Below are 9,521 nucleotides of genomic sequence, written 5' to 3'. Positions count from 1 at the left end.
CCTCCCTGTAGTCCTCCGTCACACTGAGTCGACCATCTAGTCCTATAGTATAACCCCCCTGTAGTCCTCCATCATGCTGAGTCGACCATCTAGTCCTATAGTATAACCCCCCTGTAGTCCTCCATCATACTGAGTCGACCATCTAGTCCTATAGTATAACCCCCCTGTAGTCCTCCATCATACTGAGTCGACCATCTAGTCCTATAGTATAACCCCCCTGTAGTCCTCCATCATACTGAGTCGACCATCTAGTCCTATAGTATAACCTCCCTGTAGTCCTCCATCATACTGAGTCGACCATCTAGTCCTATAGTATAACCCCCCTGTAGTCCTCCATCACACTGAGTCGACCATCTTAAACCACACATTATATTTCCCATCCCAGATCTGGCTCTGTACGTGTCTTGAGATGGGATGAGAGAGAGAGAAAGATACAGACATGGACCTAATAAAGCCTTGTACAGCTACAGAGATACAGACATGGACCTAGTAAAGCCCTGTACAGCTACAGAGATACAGACATGGACCTAGTAAAGCCCTGTACAGCTACAGAGATACAGACATGGACCTAGTAAAGCCCTGTACAGCTACAGAGATACAGACATGGACCTAGTAAAGCCCTGTACAGCTACAGAGATACAGACATGGACCTAATAAAGCCTTGTACAGCTACAGAGATACAGACATGGACCTAGTAAAGCCCTGTACAGCTACAGAGATACAGACATGGACCTAGTAAAGCCCTGTACAGCTACAGAGATACAGACATGGACCTAGTAAAGCCCTGTACAGCTAGAGAGATACAGACATGGACCTAGTAAAGCCCTGTACAGCTACAGAGATACAGACATGGACCTAGTAAAGCCCTGTACAGCTACAGAGATACAGACATGGACCTAGTAAAGCCCTGTACAGCTACAGAGATACAGACATGGACCTAGTAAAGCCCTGTACAGCTACAGAGATACAGACATGGACCTAGTAAAGCCCTGTACAGCTACAGAGATACAGACATGGACGTAATAAAGCCTTGTACAGCTACAGAGATACAGACATGGACCTAGTAAAGCCCTGTACAGCTACAGAGATACAGACATGGACCTAGTAAAGCCCAGTACAGCTACAGAGATACAGACATGGACCTAGTAAAAGCCCTGTACAGCTACAGAGATACAGACATGGACCTAGTAAAGCCCTGTACAGCTACAGAGATACAGACATGGACCTAGTAAAGCCCTGTACAGCTACAGAGATACAGACATGGACCTAGTAAAGCCCTGTACAGCTACAGAGATACAGACATGGACCTAGTAAAGCCCAGTACAGCTACAGAGATACAGACATGGACCTAGTAAAGCCCTGTACAGCTACAGAGATACAGACATGGACCTAGTAAAGCCCTGTACAGCTACAGAGATACAGACATGGACCTAGTAAAGCCCTGTACAGCTACAGAGATACAGACATGGACCTAGTAAAGCCCTGTACAGCTACAGAGATACATACATGGACCTAGTAAAGCCCTGTACAGCTAGAAAAATACAGACATGGACCTAGTAAAGCCCTGTACAGCTACAGAGATACAGACATGGACCTAATAAAGCCCTGTACAGCTACAGAGATACAGACATGGACCTAGTAAAGCCCTGTACAGCTACAGAGATACAGACATGGACCTAGTAAGCCCTGTACAGCTACAGAGATACAGACATGGACCTAGTAAAGCCCTGTACAACTAGAGAGATACAGACATGGACCTAGTAAAGCCCTGTACAGCTACAGAGATACAGACATGGACCTAGTAAAGCCCTGTACAGCTAGAGAGATACAGACATGGACCTAGTAAAGCCCTGTACAACTAGAGAGATACAGACATGGACCTAGTAAAGCCCTGTACAGCTACAGAGATACAGACATGGACCTAGTAAAGCCCTGTACAGCTAGAGAGATACAGACATGGACCTAGTAAAGCCCTGTACAGCTACAGAGATACAGACATGGACCTAGTAAAGCCCTGTACAGCTACAGAGATACAGACATGGACCTAGTAAAGCCCTGTACAGCTACAGAGATACAGACATGGACCTAGTAAAGCCCTGTACAGCTACAGAGATACAGACATGGACCTAGTAAAGCCCTGTACAGCTAGAGAGATACAGACATGGACCTAGTAAAGCCCTGTACAGCTACAGAGATACAGACATGGACCTAGTAAAGCCCTGTACAGCTACAGAGATACAGACATGGACCTAGTAAAGCCCTGTACAGCTAGAGAGACGGGGACACACTATGGGGTCCAAGACAAACAGAGAGTAGACACACACATCTCTGAGATGCATGAGAAAAGCAAACAGAACAGCAGAAGTGATGAGAGTGCCGGACAGGGAGAGAAGGAGACGGAGAGAAGGAGTGACAGATCGTTTGTCCAGGCAATTTGGAGGAGAGACAACAGGTCATATGAAGGGGCCTTAGAGAGGAGAAACAGAACAGATGATGAACAGGGGAGAGAAGAGGAGAACAGATGATGAACAGAGGAGAGAAGAGGAGAACAGATGAACAGAGGAGAGGAGAGGAGGAGAACAGATGGTGAACAGGGGAGAGAAGAGGAGAACAGATGAACAGAGGAGAGGAGAACAGATGAACAGAGGAGAGGAGAGGAGGAGAACAGATGATGAACAGAGGAGAGGAGGAGAACAGATGAACAGAGGAGAGGAGGAGAACAGATGATGAACAGAGGAGAGGAGGAGAACAGATGATGAACAGAGGAGAGGAGGAGAACAGATGAACAGAGGAGAGGAAAGGAGAAGAGGAGTGATGATGAACAGAGTGCCTTCAGAAAGTATTCATACCCCTTGACTTATTCTACATGTTCATGTGTTCCAGCCTGAAATCAAAATAGATAAAAAAATAAATAAATGCTCACCCATCTACACTCAATACCCCATAATGACACTGTCAAAACATGTTTATAGATATTTTTTTTCTCCAAATGTATTGAAAATGAAACACAAAAATATCTAATTTACATACGTATTCACACCCCTGAGTCAATACATGTTAGAATCACCTTTGGCAGCGATTACAGCTGTGAGTGTTTCTGGGTAAGTCTCTACGAGCTGTGAGTGTTTCTGGGTAAGTCTCTACGAGCTGTGAGTGTTTCTGGGTAAGTCTCTACGAGCTGTGAGTGTTTCTGGGTAAGTCTCTACGAGCTGTGAGTGTTTCTGGGTAAGTCTCTACGAGCTGTGAGTGTTTCTGGGTAAGTCTCTACGAGCTGTGAGTGTTTCTTGGTAAGTCTCTACGAGCTGTGAGTGTTTCTGGGTAAGTCTCTAAGAGCTGTGAGTGTTTCTGGGTAAGTCTCTAAGAGCTGTGAGTGTTTCTGGGTAAGTCTCTAAGAGTTATCCACACCTGGATTGTGTAATATTTGATCAACAAGTTGGTTGTTGATCATTGCTAGACAACCATTTTCAAGTCTTACCATAGATTTTCAAGCTGATTTAAGTCCAAACTGTAAACGTGTATTTGAGTATTAAAAGGTCTTCTAAAGTTTGTCATTTTCACTTTGAAATGTCAGATTTGAACTTTATCTAAACATTTGATCAACCCTTACAAACATGTCTATGAATTATAATTCCCATTTCCTGCTTCTGCAGAGGACTAGATAATAGTTTGTATACATCTAAACTCTTCTTGATGGTCCATCTTCCTCCAACTGGATGTCATGAACATCAGCTGTAGTGAGATGTAGGTGTGTTTACTGTTGGCACAAGATGGCAGCTAGCCCAGTTTAACCACGGGTGCTTTCTGAACCGGTCTCTTAGCTAGACATCGTTTCAGTATCTATTGCTTCCGCTGACCCCTATTAATAAATATTGATGAATCAGGGAATCATCACCTGACTGAACCGTGAACTCATTCGATCTTGAACGCAGCTCTACATGGTTAGTAGATCAACACTGTATCAGCACATCTCTGTATTCAGCACATCTCTGTATTCAGCACATCACTGTATTCAGCACATCTCTGTATTCAGCACATCACTGTATTCAGCACATCTCTGTATTCAGCACATCACTGTATTCAGCACATCACTGTATTCAGCACATCACTGTATTCAGCACATCTCTGTATTCAGCACATCACTGTATTCAGCACATCTCTGTATTCAGCACATCTCTGTATTCAGCACATCACTGTATTCAGCATGCTCCTCAGAGAATTACCAAAGATTACCAAAATCATGTGATAACACATTTCTTGCCTCATAAGAACACACACACACACACACACACACACCACACACACACACACACACACACACACACACACACACACACACACACACACACACACACACACACCACACACACACACACACACACACACAGTGTTGAGCAACAGTTAGCTCCACAGTGACAGGGGGTAGAGACACAGCACTGCTAAAATGGTGTCACACTTTACATATGAAAGAGCAGTGAGATTCATCAACATGTGCTCTATCACATGGCCACAACCACAAACATTCATTAGTCAACAACCAACAACAGAAACCTAACTACTAAATATTTCTCAGCATCAAGACTCAGACAAAAAAAATACTGCCGTTCAAATACAACCAAGACATTCTTTTCATTTCACTTTTGAAGAAATCCCATTATTCAGAAAAACATGCATTGTAACAGCCCGGTCCAGACTGTTGTCCCTCCCCACCCCTTTCCCACCGCTGAAGTGGACCGATCCAGTCAGGCCTCGTGGTTTGAAGAGGCATTGAGATCGGCCCATAGAGGCCGCGGGGGGGGAGGATATAGAAGATTCCTACCTTCTCTCATTCACAAAAGCCAGTCCGAATCCCGCTCTCTCTCTCAACGCTCCAGTCCTCAACCATACAGCTGCCTGCCCACCAGGCAGAGAAGAAGAAAGTCCTCCTTTTTCTTCTCTTTCTTTGCTCAGTTTATCCACTCACTCGCTTTCCTGAGCTGGAGAGGCGATGGGGAGGATTTGAGCCGATGCCTCTAATTCCTCTACCTCTCTCTGTCTCTCTCTCTCTCTGACTGACTTTCTCCCTCTCTCTTGCACTACCTCGCTGTCTGTCTCTCTGTGTGTGTGTGAGAGCGCTGTCTGTCTCTCTCTCTGTGTGTGTGAGAGCGGGGGTGATGGCTGAAGCAGCTCACAGCCATTCACATGCAGATTGGCTCAAGGAGCTTCCACTAATCCAACAGAGGACTTCACCTCTCTGCTGCCTAGCACTCCCTCCCCCCATCCTCCCTCCCTCCCCCCATCCCTCCCTCCCCCCATCCTTCCCTCCCCCATCCCTCTCTCCTTTCTAAGACTCATTTACACACCAGTAGCTGGGTCGTCAGACTTCTGGCAAGTGTGAATTGGTGTGAATGTCTGTGTATTTAAGTGTGTGTGTGTGTGTGTGTGTGTGTGTGTGTGTGTGTGTGTGTGTGTGTGTGTGTGTGTGTGTGTGTGTGTGTCTGTGTGTGTGTGTGTGTGTGTGTGTGTGTGTGTGTGTCTAGCAAGAGAGAATGAGAGCTCCCTGCCGACTGCAGATTCAACCTAGAAGTAATTGACCTATAAAATCAATGAGTAGAAAACGCAGCCATTCTCTGAAGAAAGTAGCCGGTACGGACCCATACACCCCTCCACACTCCCTCCTGTCAATTCAATTTAATTTAAGGGGTTTTATTGTTATGGGAAACATATGTTAACATTGCCAAAGCAAGTGAGGTAGATAATATACACAAGTGAAATAAACAAGGAAAATGAACAGTAAACATCTCTCATCTCTCTCTCTTTCTAGTCTGTGACTATCACTCTGTGATCAAATAAACTGTTTTATTTCTCCACATATACTGGTACAGCATATTTTGGTTTATCACTACGGCAACAGCCTCCAGGAACGAGACATTATTTACTTCTTACAGTTATTAAGAAACTCAGGAGAAATAATAAAAACTCACAGTCAAGCTGCTGCTAGAGACGATGCTCTGTTTCTGTGGGGTTGTCTTATTGCCCAATCATCTCTTCTGACAAGAACTCTGTTTCTGTGGGGTTGTCTTATTGCCCAATCATCTCTTCTGACAAGAACTCTGTTTCTGTGGGGTTGTCTTATTGCCCAATCATCTCTTCTGACAAGAACTCTGTTTCTCTCTCTCTGTTTCTCTCTCTCTCTCTGTTTCTCCCTCACTCCACCTCTCTCTCTCTCTGTTTCTCTCTCTCTCTGTTTCTCCCTCACTCCACCTCTCTCTCTCTCTGTTTCTCTCTCTCTGTGTTTCTCCCTCACTCCACCTCTCTCTCTCTCTGTTTCTCTCTCTCTGTGTTTCTCCCTCACTCCACCTCTCTCTCTCTCTGTTTCTCTCTCTCTGTGTTTCTCTCTCTCTGTTTCTCCCTCACTCCACCTCTCTCTCTCTCTCTCTGTTTCTCTCTCACTCCACCTATCTCTCTCTGTTTCTCTCTCACTTCACCTCTCTCTCTCTCTCTCTCTCTCTCTGTTTCTCTCTCTCTGTTTCTCTCTCACTTCACCTCTCTCTCTCTCTCTCTCTCTCTCTGTTTCTCTCTCTCTGTTTCTCCCTCACTCCACCTCTCTCTCTCTGTGTTTCTCTCTCTCTGTTTCTCCCTCACTCCACCTCTCTCTCTCTCTCTCTGTTTCCTCTCTCTCTGTTTCTCTCTCTCTGTTTCTCTCTCTCTGTTTCTCCCTCACTCCACCTCTCTCTCTCTCTGTTTCTCTCTCTCTGTTTCTCCCTCACTCCACCTCTCTCTCTCTGTTTCTCTCTCTCTGTTTCTCTCTCTCACTCCACCTCTCTCTCTCTGTTTCTCCCTCACTCCACCTCTCTCTCTGTTTCTCTCTCTCTGTTTCTCTCTCACTCCACCTCTCTCTCTCTCTCTGTTTCTCTCTCTCTGTTTCTCTCTCACTCCACCTCTCTCTCTGTGTTTCTCTCTCACTCCACCTCTCTCTCTCTCTCTGTTTCTCTCTCTCTGTTTCTCCCTCACTCCACCTGTCTCTCTCTCTCTCTGTTTCTCTCTCTCTGTTTCTCTCTCACTCCACCTCTCTCTCTCTGTTTCTCTCTCTCTCTCTCTCTGTTTCTCTCTCTCTGTTTCTCTCTCACTCTACCTCTCTCTCTCTGTTTCTCCCTCACTCCACCTCTCTCTCTCTCTCTCTCTCTGTTTCTCTCTCTCTGTTTCTCTCTCACTCCACCTCTCCCTCTCTCTGTTTATCTCTCTCTGTGTTTCTCTCTCACTCCACCTCTCTCTCTCTGTTTTTCCCTCACTCCACCTCTCTCTCTCTCTGTTTCTCCCTCACTCCACCTCTCTCTCTGTTTCTCTCTCTCTCTGTTTCTCTCTCTCTCACTCCACCTCTCTCTCTCTGTTTCTCTCTCTCTGTTTCTCTCTCACTCCACCTCTCTCTCTCTCTGTTTCTCTCTCACTCCACCTCTCTCTCTCTGTTTTTCCCTCACTCCACCTCTCTCTCTCTCTGTTTCTCCCTCACTCCACCTCTCTCTCTGTTTCTCTCTCTGTTTCTCTCTCTCTGTTTCTCTCTCTCTGTTTCTCTCTCTCTCTGTTTCTCTCTCATTCCACCTCTCTCTCTCTGTTTCTCTCTCTCTCTCCATCTGTCTGACTAACAGATAGTGATGCAGAGCGTTTCCTCTCTAGATGTTCATTGCTACTAATACTAGAATGTGTTATTATGTGGCTACATGGCTACATCACAATCACCTGTATTTACCAAGTACATTTACATCCACCCAGAGTTTGACTTGGTGAAATGGTGCTGCCAGCACTAGACAAAACATACATACATGGCTACATACATAGCAGCATGGCTACACACATAGTTACATAGCAGTAAGGCTACACACATAGCTACATAGTTATATAGCAGTATGGCTACACACATAGCTACATAGTTATATAGCAGTAAGGCTACAGACATAGTTACATAGTTACATAGTTATATAGCAGTAAGGCTACAGACATAGTTACATAGTTATATAGCAGTAAGGCTACAGACATAGTTATATAGCTACATAGTTATATAGCAGTAAGGCTACAGACATAGCTACATAGTTACATAGTTACATAGCTACATAGTTACATAGTTACATAGCTACATAGTTACATAGTTACATAGTTACATAGTTACATAGCTACATAGCTACATAGTTACATAGTTATATAGCAGTATGGCTACAGACATAGTTACATAGTTACATAGCAGTAAGGCTACAGACATAGTTACATAGTTACATAGCAGTAAGGCTACAGACATAGTTACATAGTTACATAGTTACATAGCAGTATGGCTACACACATAGTTACATAGTTATATAGCAGTAAGGCTACAGACATAGTTACATAGTTATATAGCAGTATGGCTACAGACATAGCTACATAGTTACATAGCAGTAAGGCTACAGACATAGTTACATAGTTACATAGTTACATAGCAGTATGGCTACAGACATAGTTACATAGTTATATAGCAGTAAGGCTACAGACATAGTTACATAGTTACATAGTTACATAGCAGTAAGGCTACAGACATAGTTACATAGTTACATAGTTACATAGTTACATAGCAGTAAGGCTACAGACATAGTTACATAGTTATATAGCAGTAAGGCTACAGACATAGTTACATAGTTACATAGTTACATAGCAGTAAGGCTACAGACATAGTTACATAGTTACATAGTTACATAGTTACATAGCAGTAAGGCTACAGACATAGTTACATAGTTACATAGTTACATAGTTACATAGTTACATAGCAGTAAGGCTACAGACATAGTTACATAGTTACATAGCAGTATGGCTACAGACATAGTTACATAGTTACATAGCAGTAAGGCTAAAGACATAGTTACATAGTTACATAGCAGTAAGGCTACAGACATAGTTACATAGTTATATAGCAGTATGGCTACAGACATAGCTACATAGTTACATAGTTACATAGTTACATAGCTACATAGTTACATAGTTACATAGTTACATAGTTACATAGCTACATAGCTACATAGTTACATAGTTACATAGCAGTAAGGCTACAGACATAGTTACATAGTTACATAGCTACATAGCTACATAGTTACATAGTTATATAGCAGTATGGCTACAGACATAGTTACATAGTTATATAGCAGTAAGGCTACAGACATAGTTACATAGTTACATAGCAGTAAGGCTACAGACATAGTTACATAGTTACATAGCAGTAAGGCTACAGACATAGTTACATAGTTACATAGCAGTAAGGCTACAGACATAGTTACATAGTTACATAGTTATATAGCAGTATGGCTACACACATAGTTACATAGTTATATAGCAGTAAGGCTACAGACATAGTTACATAGCAGTAAGGCTACAGACATAGTTACATAGTTATATAGCAGTATGGCTACAGACATAGTTACATAGTTACATAGTTATATAGCAGTATGGCTACACACATAGTTACATAGTTATATAGCAGTATGGCTACAGACATAGCTACATAGCTGTATGGCTACAGACATAGT

At 43.4% G+C, this 9,521-nt stretch overlaps 1 protein-coding gene across 1 annotated transcript in view; it reads right to left on the bottom strand.

The window, feature by feature from the left end:
• The window catches only part of LOC115171990 (septin-9), a gene marked incomplete in the record, with an annotated part of 212,274 nt that overhangs the window by 102,020 nt on the left and 100,733 nt on the right, over positions 1-9,521 (bottom strand).

The sequence above is a fragment of the Salmo trutta genome, chromosome 32 (assembly GCF_901001165.1).
Source record: "Salmo trutta chromosome 32, fSalTru1.1, whole genome shotgun sequence".
Classification (NCBI taxonomy): domain Eukaryota; kingdom Metazoa; phylum Chordata; class Actinopteri; order Salmoniformes; family Salmonidae; genus Salmo; species Salmo trutta.
Note: the sequence above shows the minus strand (reverse complement) of the source record. Positions and strands in the feature narration are given on the sequence as shown.